General features: G+C 49.6%; 1 pseudogene; it reads left to right on the top strand.

Annotated features, from left to right (window-relative positions):
* Positions 1–9,678: 9,678 nt before the first annotated feature.
* The window catches only part of LOC117874234, a 32,064-nt pseudogene continuing 25,597 nt past the window's right edge, over positions 9,679–16,145 (top strand).

Consider the following 16,145-nt stretch of genomic DNA (forward strand, 5'->3'; position numbering starts at 1 on the left):
GTAGAGTTTGCTGTTACATAACTGCACTAAGAGAGGGATGAGGTGTGGAGCATGATTTCAGAAGTCTTAAAAGAGCAACACTCTGATGCAGAAACAATCTGACCCACCAAAAAAGAAAATCAACCTTCTGCTGGTGGCATCTGACTCAGATGATGAAAATGAACCTATGTTGATCTGCACTGCTTTGGATAGTTATCGAGCAGAACCTGTCATCAGCATGGATGGATGTCCTCTGGAATGGTGGTTTGAAGCATGAAGGGGCATACGAATCTTTAGCGCCTCTGGCACGTAAATATCTTGAGATGCCGGCTACAACAGTGCCATGAGAACCCCTGTTCTCACTTTCAGGTGACATTATAAGCAAGAAGCAGGCAACATTATCTCCTGCAAATGTAAACAAACTTGTTTGTCTGAGTGATTGGCTGAACAAGAAGTAGGACTAATGGGACTTGTAGGCTCTGAAGTTTTACATTTTTTTTTTGAATGCAGTTATTTTTTTGTACATAATTCTACATTTGTAAGTTCAACTTTCATGAGAAACAGATTGAATTACAGTACTTGTATTAGGTGACTTGAAAAATATGATATTTTGTTTACAAATATTTGCACTGTAAAAATGATCAAAATTAATATAAAGTGAACACTGTACACTTTTTGTATTCCATGTTATATTTGAAAATGTAGAAGACATCCAAAAATATTTAAATAAATGATATTCTATTATTGTTGAATAGTGCAATTAATTGTGTGATTAATCAAGATTAATTTTTAATCACTTGACAGCCCTAAGGCCTAAAGGGACAATTATAATCATCTCATCTAATCTCATATAACACAGGCCAGAGAACTTCCCACAAAATAATTCATAGATCAGACCTGTTAGAAAACCATCCAATCTTGATTTAAAAATTGTCAGGGATGGAGAATCCACCACAACTCTTGGTAACTTGTTCCAATGGTTAATTACTCTCACTATTAAAAATGTACACCTTATTTCCAGTCTGAATTTGTCTAGCTTCAACTTCCAGCCCCTGGATTGTATTAAACCTATCTCTGCTAGCCTGAAGAGCCCTTTATCAAATATTTGTTATTTATAAACTGTGATCAAGTCATCCCTTAACCTTCTCATTTTTAAGCTCCTTGAATCTGTCACTATGAGGCATATTTCCTAATTCTTTAATCATTCTCTGGTCTCTTCTCTTGTTATCCCATGTAAATCTCTGTTTTTACTCCTGCTACCCTCCCACCGCCCATGACCCTGAGGGTATGGCTACACTTGCAGCTATACAGCGCTGTGAGTTAAACCTGTCTTCGTACAGCTGAGTAGGGAAAGCGCTGCAGTCTGTCCATACTGACAGCCACCAGCGCACTGTTGTGGCCACATTTGCGGCACTTGCAGTGGCATTGGGAGCGGTGTGTTATGGGCAGCTATCCCACAGCTATCCCCCAGAGCACCTCTTCCCATTCTGGTGCTGTGGGAAGGGGGTGGAGGTTGCAGGGGTATTCTGAGTCCTGTCCCAATGCCCAGTGATGCATCGTGTCACATCCCAGCAAGCCCTGTGTTTCCGTCCACATTTGGCGCCATTTGACGCCATCTTTCAACGATTTCTGTGCAGCGCAGTCTGTGTTCCGTTTCGGTCTGCGGGAAATGGAGCCCGAAATGCTAAGGAGAATGCTGACGAGTCTCGACAGTTTGGCAGTCGAGCTATTCCTTAAGATATCAAGGAGTCCGATGATGATATCGAGTCGCGTAACGCGTACAACATGAAATTGCTTGTGGCATTCATGGACATGCTCAGCACCGTGGAACACCACTTTTGGGCTCGGGAAACAAGCACTGAGTGGTGGTATCACATCGTCATGCAAGTCTGGGATGACGAGCAGTGGCTGCAGAACTTTCGGATGAGAAAAACCACTTTCATGGGACTGTGTGAGGAGCTCGCCCCAACCCTGTGGCGCAAGGACACGAGATTGAGAGTTGCCCTGCTGGTGGAGAAGCGGGTTGCTATTGCAATCTGGAAGCTGGCGACTCCAGACAGCTACCGGTCGGTCGCTAACCAGTTTGGAGTGGAAAAGTCGACCGTTGGAATTGTGTTGATGCAAGTTTGCAGGGCCATTAATCGCATCCTGTTCAGAAGAACCATGACTCTGGGTAATGTGCAGGACATTGTGGATGGCTTTGCACAAATGGGTTTCCCTAACTGTGGAGGGGCGATAGATGGGACACATATTCCTATTCTGGCACCACCCCACCTAGCATCCGAGTACGTAAATCGGAAGGGGTATTTCTCTATGGTTCTCCAGGCACTTGTGGATCACCGTGGGCATTTCATTGACATTAACGCAGGCTGGCCTGGAAAGGTGCATAATGCATGCATCTTTCAAAACACTGGCCTGTTCAGGAAGCTGCAGGCCAAGACTTTTTCCCCAGAGCAGAGGATCACAGTAGGGGAAGTCGAAATTCGCATTGTGATCCTTGGAGACCCCGCTTACCTGTTAATGCCGTGGCTCATGAAACCCTACACAGGGAGCCTTGAGAGCAGCAAGGAACAGTTCAATAGCTCAGTGGTTTGAGAATTGGCCTGCTAAACCCAGGGTTATAAGTTCAATCCTTGAGGAGGCCACTTAGGGATTTGGGGCAAAATCAGTACTTGGTCCTGCTAGTGAAGGCAGGGGGCTGGACTTGATGACCTTTCAGGGTCCCTTCCAGTTCTATGAGATAGGTATATCTCCATGTATTATTATATTATAACTACAGGCTGAGCCGGTGCCCAATGACTGCGGAGTGTGCTTTTGGCTGTTTAAAGGGCTGCTGGTGATCTCTGTATGGAAGCTGGACTTGGCCGAAAACAGCATCCCCATGGTTATAGTCGCGTGCTGTACCCTCCATAATATTTGTGGAGGGAAGGGTGAAAGATTCAGTCAGGCATGGACCGTTGAGGTTCAACACCTGGAGGCTGAATTTGCACAGCCAGAGAGCAGGGCTATTAGAGGGGCCCAGCACGGGGCTGCAAGGATTAGGAATGCCTTGAGGGAGCAATTTGAGGCTGAAAACCAGCAGTAATGTCTGGTGCCCGGCACGGGAGTGAAGTGCAGTGGTTCCAATGTTAGTAGGAATCTGTGTTTGCTAAGCTGATTTGCAATGCCTGTTTCTTTCCTGGGCTAAGGTATCTTTTACTTTATGCAATAATAAAGACTATTTTCAAAGCCAAAAAATCCATTTATTGAAAAGAAAATGCATTTATTGAAAAGAAACACAACTGCTTGGGAATCAGAAAGGGTAAGGGTGTCTCTCCCCCGCACCCTCACTCCCGCTTTCCTCCTCCTCCCCCTGCTCTGAAGTGTCCATGGTGGTGCTCGGAGTGGAGGTGGGGTCACCCCCAAGTATTGCGTCCAGCTCTTTGTAGAATCGTCAGGTCACGGGGGAGCACCTGAGCAGCCGTTTGCCTTGTGGGCTTTGCAATAGGCATTCCGCAGCTCCTTCACTTTAATCCTGCACTGCAGTGCATCCCGGTCATGGCCCCTTTCCATCATGGCCCTTGATATCTGCCCGAAGGTGTTGTAATTCCTATGGCTGGAGCACAGCTGGGACTGGACAGCTTCCTCCCCCAAACACTGATGAGGTCCAGCAACTCCCCATTGCTCCATACTGGGGCTCGCTTGGCACGTAGAGGCATGGTCACGTGGAAAGATTCACTGATAGCACTCCACGCTTGGCTGAGCAAACTGAAAGTGGATTTTTAAAATTCCCAGGGAATATAAAGGGCGGGTCTGACGGTTGGTCACCTGAGGCCAGGGCAGTAGAGTTCGAACTGATGACCAGAGTGGCTAGAACAGACATTGTGGGATACTGCAGAATACTTCTGACAGCCAATCAGAGTGCATTGGGCGGCAACACTGGCACTGCAGCGCAGCAGCGGGCAGCTCAATACTCTTTATTCCTCTCGGGGAGGTGGAGATATAGCACTGTATGTGCCTTGCCAGTGTGGACGGGGAGTGAGATACTGCGCTGTACGCGGCTTTATTGCACTGTAACTTGCAAGTGTAGCCAAGGCCTTAGTTACACTTACTCATTGCATTGTGTCTTAGGCTGTGTCTACATGGGGCGCTGCCCCAAAATCAGGCACTGTGATAAATGAAGGGTGGGGGTAGCTCTCTTTTATGGACACCCAGCCAGCCAGTTAGCTATAAAATCCCTGTTAGTAGCTGTTCTCTACTTGCTTTATCTGTACAGGGTTAAAAAGTCCATAGGTAAAAGGAAGGGAGTGGGCACCTGGCCAAAAGAGCCAATGGGAAGGCTAGAACTTTTTAAAATTGGGAAAAACTTTCCCTTTGTCTGTCTGTCTGTTCTCCGGAGAGAGGCGACGCAGAGCAGGAACAGGGCTGAACTATGTTGTGGGAAGCTTTAAGCCAGGTATGAAAAACCATCAGATCATACCTAGAGACTACTTATTTGAAACCCCCAGATATGTAAGTAGACCAGGGAATGTCTAGGAAGACGCGATTGGGTTTAATTATTTATTCCCCCCCCACACTTATTGGCTTCAGGACTCCTCTGTGCTAACCTCCAAATGCTTTTGTTGTGCTTGTAATCATTAAGCTGGACCTCAATAAAACCATTCTTGGTGCTTAATTATTATATTTGCTCTTTTAAAATCTAGCAATAACCAAAGTTCCAGATGTATTTTCTTTTTTTGTTGTTCTTAATAAAACTTACCTTTTTTAAGAACAGGATTGGTTTTTTTGCGTCCTAAGAGGTTTGTGCTTCAGACAGAGCTCGAACCTCATCATGCACCGGCGCCTGTACACAGGAGAGCAGCCCTACTGGTGCTGGGACTGCGGGAAGAGCTTCAATGTGAACTCTGACCTGATTAAACACCAGTGAACTCACATGGGTGAAAGGCCCTACCTCTGCACCAAGTGCGGGTGGTGATTCAGCAGCAGCTCTAATCTCACAAGGCACAAGTGGCTGCACACAGGTGAGAGCCTTGTTCAGAGCAAAGGGTGTGATGAATTTGGTACCATAGGAAACCTGCTGGGTGGGCATTTGAAGGACGCTTGATGGTTTGATGGTCTCTCATAAGCTTATCAGCATGTGTGTAGGGTTCCTTCATTCTTTTTAATACGTTTTCTCTATATGGCTTTCACCTTAAGAATAAAATATGCCTGCTTAGAAATAGGTGTGGGGCGACTTATCACTGTGGGTTCTCAGACCATTATTAGTCTCTGAAGAGTCTCTTGTTGGAAAATATCACAATACAAACAGGGGGCTGTGCAGCCTGGAAATACCCTCTCAGAAAGGGGGAGAGAGAAGTGTGTCTCCACCCACGAGAGGTGACAACCAGGAGATTCGGAAGGCTGAGTGCAGGTGCCCTGGCTCGACCACAGAGGGGAATACTGGTGCAATCGCCCTGAACTGGGATGCCCAACACTGGAGGTTTTTAAGAACTAGTTAGACAAACACCTGTCAGGGATGGTGTCACTGTGCCTGAGTGGGTCACAACTGTGAATAGCAAATATAGGACAAGCTGCTAAGAAATAGGGTAGACACACCCCAGAACTGGTGGTTAATCTTCCATAAGATATACCAAACCAGCAACAAAAGTAAACTTCTGTCTCACCACGTTGGCTAACAGGAATTCAGAAAGGCAGCATCCTTAGTTATTCCAGTCCTTGTTTCTACACCCAGACACTAGATTTAATGATGAGTGGTTATTTAAAACCAATTTCATCAACCAAAGGGTTCTTCTGATCCCAAAGAACCAGGGACGTACCCTGGTCAATATATAACTCAGATCTTACCCAATAATCACACTGTTGCCAATCTTTTAGTATCTACTATCTAAAGGTTTGTTTAGAAGAGAAAGAGGTGAGAGTTAAGATCTGGTAAAGATATCAAATACATACACACTTTGCCAGGTTCTTGTATCAGGTTTGAAGCAGCGGTGGTATAAACGGCTGGCTTAAGTCAAGTCTCTGGTTGCTTCCAAAAGATTGGAAGGGCCTCAGTCCTTTGGTTAGAATGCTCCCATTAGTATAATTAGTATAGTCCAAAGAGCAGAGCAGGAAAGAGGCAAAATGAAGATGTTTCGAGGGCCTTTTATCGCTTCTGTCATGTGGAGGGAAACTCATTGTTCCAAGCAAAGCCACCAGCACAATTAGTGGAAAAGTACAGGCACAAGAAGGAGTTCAGTACCACATGATCTAGTCACATGCCCTTGCATGCTTTGATGAGTCATACCAGGGGCCATTACCCATATTCCAACTAGAACTTCTACAGGAAAGTCCATTAGGTGGGGATAGGCTGTGAACTTAAACATTCCCTTCACAATATGCTGTCTAGACTGGATGTAAGTACCTTGTGGGTATTATCACAGGAGCAAACACATTTGAAATACAGGTACAGAGTCAATATTCTTAACTTCAGATACAAAAATGATGCATGCATACAAATAGGATAATCATATGCAGCAAATCATAACTTTTCCATTGACACCTCACACAACATACTTTGTACAAGATATGTTGCAATTATTTAACAGCGGTAGCAACAATGATCTGCATGGTCATATTTTAATCCTATAACGTCACAGATGGTCTCGATCTCACACCTAAAGTAAGCTAACTTGGGTGGTGACACTCAAATGTGAATCATTCCAGTTAACGCTGCAGTGTGAGCAAGGCCCGAGTGAGAAAAGTTAGTCACTCTCCATGTCCAATGAATGCTTGGCCTCTGCTGAGACTTCTAGAATGTGTGCCATGCAGCAGGGAGTCTGGAGATTCCAAAAGCCCTGGCTGAAACTGGGGTTCTCAGGGCTTCAGTCTCCTGGCATGGAGATGGGATGCCTTCCTTGAGAGCCCTGGCATGGCAGAGTCATCCCGGGGCCTTGGAAACAGACAGCATGGTAGGTAACTGTGAATGAGGGTCAGTTCTGTGAATTTGCTAAGGTGCCAACTGGAGTTTCAAGATGAAATCTAATAAACTAGTGTTTGCCAGTTAGATCTGTGGTGTAGCCAATGCTGTGATGGGATTTAATTAGGATAACACTTTATACTGACAAGTTCATTGCAAGTGTCCATCTACAATCATGGTTGTCATGCCACACCTTTGGCTCAATACCATTGGAGTTTGGGCATTTTAGGGTTAACCTGTGGCTTTCCTTTGCAAAATTCAGTTTTCTCTTTCCTCCTTGTCCTGCAGGATCACACCCTGATTTATACTGAGTCCAGGGAGCATAAGCTTACCATTTTTAGCACTAGGTTCTTTTCAGGTCAACTTTTGTCTCTGGCAATATTTCTCAAATCAGGGCACTTTGTTATTCTTAAACAGTTATTAATTCACCAAGACCAACCTGAAGTATATAATCAACAAATCTTCAATCGGGTATACAGAAAATAAATGTTTTAGGCATGTACTGAAAGCAAAATACACATGCAGACTTGTACACCAGCGTTTGGGCCCAGCAGCTTTAGCCAGGAACAAGAAAAATCGTCCAGGCTTCTTATTACATTTATTACTAGCCGTCAGTAATCAATTCTTTAGTACCACTAATGGCTTTATCACACTTCCAGCACTGCTCCATCAGAAACCTGCCTGGGTCTCCACCAGTTCGCCTGGTAGGCTGCTGAAACCCAGGTTTTTGAGGTGCAGGGCCAGCTCTAGTTGTAGCTGATAAGGTACAAGAATGGGCACAGCCCACATACTTCCCCCCAAACACTCCAGGGGCTGCTCAGCACCCCCCCAATTCCACATGCTTGAGTGTCCCCCTCCAAGCCCCACATGCTCTCCCCCGCAAACACCCCAGGACAGGATTTGGGTGTCTAACTCCAGTATCACCAACCACAAGAGTTTAAAAATGAGTGCAGCCCCCCAGAATCAGGATTTTTTAAAAAATAATGCATTTTGGCTGTTTCCCCCTACCCCCCCCCCCCCGCCTCCTGGTGTTTGAGCCTTTGGGATGCACATGAATCAAGTTTTCAAACTTTCTTTTGCACATGGGAGCCGGATAAATGCGTGCACAGAGTTTGCCCCTGATTAGCAGTTTGACATGTAAAGCCCGGCTCTGAGTGCACCAGCATGAGTGCCCTGGCTGTATGGGCACACCTTTCATCACAGTCCCTGCTCTGCCTTTCTGCAGCAGTGGCATTAACTGCAGAGACCCATACAGAAAAGTGCACATTGGTACTTCCCAGGGAGGAAGCGTGAGCATGAATTATTCAGTGGATGTATTCTCTGTGCTTCCAAAGGCTGTTTCCCAGCAGAATGACTCACTGAGTTTAACAAGGATCTCCTGTAGATGTAAGCAGGGTCTAAATAAACTGAATGAATTCTCCCCTGACAGCTAGCTGGGAGGGAGAGAGACTTCTGGAGCAAACTGTATTTACATGAACACATCTACTCTGCTTAGATATCTAGCAGATAGAGAGGTGTTGCTCAAAATACAAAATAATCAACTTTGGCTGGTGTTGGGTTACAGATCACTTTAGTACTGAATGCAGGGGTAGTGAAATGCTGTTATCAATGTTGCTGGCATTATTGTATGAATACAGGGAAGCAGGACTGTGCTTAACCTGTCCCAAATGAGGGGGTCAACCTCAGCTGAAAGGACCTCATTAAGCCAGGGGCTCAAATGCCAGAGTCCTGTGAAAGTAAGGGGAGGGAGACAGGTATCCCAGCCGGGAGGTGTGTGGACTCTTCCTAGGCGTCCCCAGACTGGTTTAACCTGTTCCTCCCCACTGTTCAAAGAAAGTTAAACGGGGTTCATTAGGAGCCTCTTTTGTTATTCTAAATGCTCAATCAGAGCTGAAATCAGCTGGGGCTGGGATTGGGGGGGAGAGATTGTGTTTTTGCCCAGACTGCTAAGAGCTAAAAATCACTTGAGATGGGGCATTGTTTCTGACCAGGCTGCAAAGAGCTGAAAATTACTAAGAGACTGATGTGCATAGGTCACAGCAGAGAGGTAGGTGGCAGCAGTAGGTGACTGGCAGTCAGCAGGCGAACGAGTGGCTGGTGAGGCGGTGAGCAGGGTGGCTGGCAGAGAGAGGCAGCGAGCAAGTGTCTGAGCAGCGGAGCGAGTAAGGTGTCTCCTTACCTCCACCCAGGGTGGGAGGTGAACTCTGCAAATGCACCTCTGAACTCTGGGTCTGCACTGACCAAGGACAGCAACTGTGAGTGGGGTGCAGAGAAGGGTCAGGCATGGTAAAGGAACTTTTGGGTTGCTGGACTTAAGAACCTGGGGGAAGGAAAAGGACACTGCCCCACTTATTTGGGGATGGGTCTTTTGCTCATGGTTTATGTTTATGAACCCTGTTTGTGATGTTTTCCCAAATTAACGCTGAGTTACTTCCCTCCTTTTATTAAAAGTTTCTTTGTACACTCAGACTCTGTGCTTGTGAGAGGGGAGGTATTGCCTCTCAGAGGCGCCCAGGGGTGATGTGTAATTTTCCCAGGTTACTGGTTGAGGGCTTGAGCTGATTCTGTGTTATTGATGGAAAGGAACCCCTAGATATTGAACCCTGCTCCGGTTGCTGCTGGCTCCACCTGGCAGAAGGATTACATACAAACAAAAGCCAAAGCGAGTGCCAGGAACATACTCAGCTGGTGCACTTCAAACAGGCTTGTGAGATCAGGAACCTGAAACTCAACCCTGAGGCTCTGTCCTCTGCCAGGAAGGAGCTATGGCTGCTGGGGAACTGGCCTCGAGGGCACAGCCCCAGGATGAAGTGACTTTCTCCCTCTGTCTGGAGGATTTCAAAGAGCCGGTGACCACAGACTGCAGGCACAACTTCTGCCAGGGCTGCATCAGCCAGTGCTGGGGGGGCGTTGGAGTCAAACTTCTGCTGCCCCCAGTGCAGAAAGACCTTTCCCCAGGGGAATGTGTGGCCCAACAAGGAGCTGAGGAAGCTGGTGGAGTTAATGATAGGGTTGAGTTCACAGGCGGCGCATGAGCCAGAGGGGGACAAAGTGTGTGAGAGACACCAGGAGGCTCTGAAGTTGTTCTGTGAGGAGGATCAGACACCCATCTGCCTGGTGCACCGGGAGTCCCAGACTCACCACGTACACACTGTGCCCCCCATGAAGGAGGCTGCCCAGGATTACCAGGTAGGGAGTCGATATTCTGGGGATGCAGTGCCAGGGACCTGGCAGTGAGACCTGTCTCCACAGAGCTTTCCACTAGAGATGAAGGAGTAATGTGCAGCAGTAATAGGCTGTTATCCTCTCAGTGATCCAGCTGTGACTGAGAGTGTGACACTTTGCCAGTTGGGTTGCACAGCTACCTGGCATGAGGCAGGGCACGAGGATCCCTAACATCAAAGTGTGGTGTAGACACACTTGGAGGACATGGGTGCTGCTCCCCATTCTGGCTGAAGTAGCCTTGTCCAGCCTTGTCTGTATGATGTGGAGAGTGATCTTTGCCTTCCCGTACGGGCAGGAGAGGAGCGCCAGGTAATGACATTTATGCCGATCAGCAGAAGAGCCCATGGACATCTGGCTCCCACCTGTGTGCCTTCCCCTGGGTCACGGGGCTGTTTCGGTGGGGAGAGTCGCTGTCATGATGTGTCAGATTTTACCTGAGACACATGGCTAATGTCCATCTTGGATACTGACTCGTAGCTGTAGTTCAAGGGGCCCAGTCCTGCCCAGCCACCCTGGCCAGTAGTCCTGCATTCACTGGGGTCCCTGGGGCAACGGGGAGGTTTTAAACAAAACCTCTGGCTGGCCATTGACAATGTTCCTGCCTGTTAATTCATCACCAGCTCAAGCTCAAAGCTCCCCCTTTCCCTTTCCAGGACCAAATCCAGAGCCACCTGAAGCATTTGAGGAAACAGAGAAGAGCTGCTGGGATTTCAATCCACTGAGGAGGAGGAGAGTGAGAAGCTGATGGTAGGTGCCCACTACAGGTTAGCACAGGGATAAGGTAACAGTAACCTGAGCAGTATCAGGACTTGAGACTGCAAGATTTTTGTCCACGGACGTGAGTAAGAGCTTTACATGCAGCCAGCCTGCAGGCCTAGGCCCTAGTGTTACCCTGGTGACCAGCATCGGTGTATTGCTTTGCACTAAAACACAGTGTGGTCAGCAGCCCTCCTTGAGCTGAAAGGTGGGAAGAAGCAGTGCAGAGGGGCTGCCTGCTCCATTGGCCCTGGCCTAGGCATCAGGACACCTGGGTTCCATTCCTGGCTCTGACCTGAGGTTCTTCCCTTTGGCTCTGTCTCCCTCCCCCCCAACATCTGTTAGCCTGGAAGCAGGGCTGTCACTTTCTTTTTGTTTGCACCATGTAAATACATGTAAATACTTGTGGCTCAGCAGCACCTGCTCTCAGCAGGGCCTCTTGGCACTTCTGTAATACAAAGAGCAGCTGGTTCTCCCTTGGGTCCTGCTCTGGCCCTTATGGCTCTCTCTGAGCCCCCCGCTATCTGTAATACACTCGCCCCAGCTGCCACACTGGGCAGTGCTGCTAGCTCCTTTGTACACTGGGGGAACAGAGAGACTGAATGACTGGCCCAAGGCCACACTGGGGGCCTGGGGCAGAGCAGGGGAGTGAACCCAGCTTGCTGGGCCCAGGTGGGCTGTGGAGCTGGAGGCAGTGCTGGGCTCTGCCATGCGGGTGACCTACGTGGGATGTCTGCAGCTCCCAAGGGGTGGGGCAGGGAGTGCTGCGGGGGCATCTATCTGAAGGCACCATCCCTTTTGTTGGGTGGGCAGAGGGGAGGGAGAGTGCTGTTGGGGAGGCTGCATTCCCAGGGGGCCAGGCTGTGTCTTACCACGTGGTTACAGCATGGTCACAGAGGTGGAATGAAGCAATATAGCTGGAATAGTCCAGAGGTGTGAAAGGAACTAACTGCATTAAGCAGCGAGCAGATGGTGCATTGGCTCACCCAGGGGCTCAGACGGGACAGTTCACACCTCATCAGGGCATGTATGGGACAAACCCAGCCCAGCCTCACAGGAACAAAGGACACTGGCCTACGCAGCAACAAAAGATCTGTTGGACTCTCCAGTGAGTCACCCCCATTCCCTTGGTCAGTTTGGGACTACGATGAGGTAATGCTCACCTGACCCTGAAGGGGTCGGGGGCAAAGACAAGAGGGAAGAAAGAACATGATAAAAGGGAGAAATGTTTCCCATGCTCCCTCTCTTCCACCTCCATCTACAGACACCACCACCAAGCGACTGAAGCACTGATCAAAGGGGAGAGCCTGGCTGAAGGGCAACCAGCCAGCCTGGAGTGAAAAGCATCTAAGTTTGTCAGGGCACTGAAAGTGTTAAGATCAGCTTAGAATGCGTTTTGCTTTTATTTCATTTGACCAAATCTGACTTCATGTGCTTTGACTTATAATCACTTAAACTCTATCTTATGTAGTTAATACATTTGTTTGTTTTATTCTACCTGAAGCAGTGTGTTTGGTTTGAAGCGTGTCAGAGACTCCCCTTGGGATAACAAGCCTGGTACATATCAATTTCTTTGTTAAATTGATGAACATATATAAGCTTGCAGTGTCCAGCGGGCATAACTGGGCACTGTAAGACGGAGGTTCCTAGGATTGATTCTGGGACCGGAGATATTAGCTAGTGTCATTCGGTTGCACAGTCCAAGCAGTGGCTGGCCAAAAGTGCTCACTCACGTAGCTGGGAGCAGCTTACATGCTAGAGGCTACGCGTGAACATCCTGGGAGTGGGGGTTTTCACTCTGGGAGCCAGCAGGGTAAGGCTGGCTCCCAGAGTCAGATTGGAGTGACCTAGCAGATCACCGACCCAGATAACATCAGGGGAACATCACAGGGCTCAACGCCTCGGCCAGGCTCCTTTTCCCAGGGGTGGGCGCCTGGCAGCGCCACCTTGGGCAGGTGAGTGACGTCCTATTGGGTGAGCTCTGGGGTGGGATAGCTGGAGTGCAGATTGCATGGCCCTGCCATGAGGGGCAATGGGGCAGCACTAACCATGGGGAGCCTAGTGAAGGCAGCAGCTGAACGTCCACCATCAGCCAGAGTTTTGCCCTCTCCCCCCACACAAGGGGTGGCAGCCCCAAGCCCGCGGGTATATCGTGGGCCATGGAAAATTCGTCCCCCTAGCTTGGAATGAATCACACGAGCAGTTCTTGAATTTGGGCATGTACCTACAGGAGGAACTGGCACAGGATGAGGGCCTCTGGACTGGTATTTGCTACCTTGTGGCAAGAGAGCAGGAAAAGGATAACGCTGCCCTTTTCCCAGAGAAGGCCAGGGTCAGGGCTGCACATGGTCAGCCCCGGCAGCTCCCGGGGAGGTGGATTTACTGGTGTCAGGAGCTGGCTGGGCTATTGCAATGGCTGGTGAATGCATGTAACGAGTTCACTCAGTGAGGCTCTGTCTATGTGCAGACAGGGGCGGGACAATAGCCTGGACAACGCCCTCTCACCTCACACACCCACGACTATGATGTTCCGGTTCCTGCTGAGCTGCCCCAATGGCTTTAACCAGCCTCAGAAAACAGAAGACCATTAGGCTCCCGGCTGGAGTTCAGGAAGACTCGCCATGGTGACCCCAGACTCCAGAGGCGGGACTCGAGCATGTCAGCCATGCCTGGGCTCTCTGCCAAGGGGGCTGAGCTGTTAGGGAAGACAGACACGTCTAGGCCTTTTGTTGCCTTTGGAACTTTTCCCCTTATGTTCTGCTTTGTTCCTATTGATAATTGTAGATAGAACTTTAGTTAATAAGCCTGTATCCATCACTGGCCAAGCTTCCGAGGGCAGAGCTGCGGGTACCAAACCCAGCTGGACCTGCTGCGTAAGCACTGTTGAGCCACAGAGTGCTGGAACCCGAAACCTGGGCTGAGCTTGGGAAAACGGCATGATCCCACCCAGGGAAGTAAAGGCATGAGGCCTTACAGCTGTCTGGATCACTCAGGGTACATCTATACTACAAAAACAGACCTACACCAGGGAGTCTCCGAGCCTGGCTCCACTGACTCAGGCTTGCGCTACTGGGCTAAAAATAGACTTTCCCACTCGGGCTGGAGCCCGGGTTCTAAGCCCTCCCCCTTAGCCCGGTCTCAGAGCCTGGGCCGAACATCTACACTGCAGCACGAGCTTGAGTGAGTGGACCCAGGCTCCGAGACTTGCTGCCGTGGGTCTTTTTTCACAGTGTAGAGGTTATCTTAGAGCACCCAGAGAAGGGGTCGGGGTCAGCAGGGCAGCTAACCCGTAGCCATGACAACACAGTTGGGTCAATGCTGAGCATCTCCACAAACCGGCTGTTTGTTTTGGTGTGTCAGCTCCGCTGAGGATCCGGCCCCTGGGAGATATTCAGTTTGTTGTTCCATTAACTTGCATCAGAGTGGCATCTGGTGGCCTCAGTTGGGATGAGAGCCCCATTGTACCAGGCACTGCACAGACCAGCCTGGTCCTGAAGGACTCACACTCTGAAGAGAGTAGGCAGATGCAGGGTGAGAGGGGAAACTGAGGCAAACAGGGACTCGTCCCCAGTCAGTGGCAGAGGGGGTGTCAGAACCCAGATGTCCTAATTCCAGGGGTGAAAGTAATAATACATTCTTACTGGTATGAGGGCTGGCCTCGGGTAGAAGGGGCGGGGTGTGGGGGGGTCAGCCTCCCCCAGCCAGCCCATCTGCGCTGCCTGGCCCCCACAGCCCAGAGCTCCGCAGCGATTTAAAATGGCCTGGGGCTCTGGCCTCTGTCATGGTAGCAGCGGCGGCAGCAGCCGGAAACCCTGCGCCCTTTTAAATCACCGGCCCCGAGGCAGCTGCCCTTTCCCCGCTCTGTCCCGTTGGCAAAAGGGGCAATGAAGTTAAAGCACTTTAACATGGGCTGTGTAAGGGCCGGTGCGGCTTCTTACCAGTACACTGTACCGGCCCGTACCGGCTCACTTTTCACTCAGCCTGACTCCCAGCTCAGTGCCCACATCCACTAGGCTGCTCTACCTCTGGGTTTGCTGGGCTCTAATTTCAGCAGTGACTGAAACCCAAGGCTGGCATTTCAAAGAGACCAAGGAGCCTCCAGTGCTCACTGACTTGGGACTTGGAAACCTGACTCTCATAGGCCCTCTGGGTGAATGAGCTGTTGGGGGAAGCTAGCCCCCGGCCCCTCCCCCTCTGGCTGAGGCCCTGCTCCACCCCTTCAACTCCCCCTCCCCCACCAGAGCCCAGAACACACCCACCCACCCCCACTGCTGCCAACCCCCCCACGCCTTCCCAGCTCCAGTCCCTGAGCGCAGGGCGGACGGGCAGGTGATGTGGCTGGAGCGCCACCAGCCCCAGGGCCTTGTGAGCACTGTCCCCAGCCTGCTTCCCCCAGCCTCTCGGCCACTGAAGACAGAGTGGGAAGGGAACTGGAAGCAGGCAGGAGGGAGCCTGGAGGTGGAGCATGGGCAGCGCCATGCCAGGCTGTTTGGGGAGGCACAGCCTTCCCCGTCCTATGCTACCCACCACCCAAAAAGAAGGTCAAGGAAAGTGTGGGCCCCTTACTGAATGAAGAAGGCAACCTAGTGACAGAGGATGTGGAAAAAGCTAATGTACTCAATGCTTTTTTTGCCTCTTTCTTCACAAACAAGATCAACTCCCAGACTACTGCACTGGGCAGCACAGCATGGGGAGGAGGTGACCAGCCCTCTGTGGAGAAAGAAGTGGTTCAGGACTATTTAGAAAAGCTGGATGAGCACAAGTCAATGGGGCCAGATGCGCTGCATCCGAGGGCGCTAAAGAAGTTGGCAGATGTGACTGCAGAACCATTGGCCATTATCTTTGAAAACTCATGGCAATCGGGGGAGGTCCTGGATGCCTGGAAAAAGGCTAATGTAGTGCCCATCTTTAAAAAAGGGAAGAAGGAGGATCCGGGGAATTACAGGCCAGTCAGCCTCACCTCAGTCCCTGGAAAAATCATGGAGCAGGTCCTCAAGGAATCAATTTTGAAGCACTTAGAGGAGAGGAAAATGATCAGGAACAGTCAGCATGGATTCACCAAGGGCAAGTCATGCCTGACTAACCTAATTGCCTTCTATGATGAAATAACTGGCTCTGTGGATGAGGGGAAAGCAGTGGACGTTTTATTCCTTGACTTTAGCAAAGCTTTTGACACTGTCTCTCACAGTATTCTTGCCAGCAAATTAAAGAAATATGGGTTGGATGCATGGACTATAAAGTGGATAGAAAG

Source organism: Trachemys scripta, chromosome 3 (assembly GCF_013100865.1).
Source record: "Trachemys scripta elegans isolate TJP31775 chromosome 3, CAS_Tse_1.0, whole genome shotgun sequence".
NCBI lineage: Eukaryota > Metazoa > Chordata > Testudines > Emydidae > Trachemys > Trachemys scripta.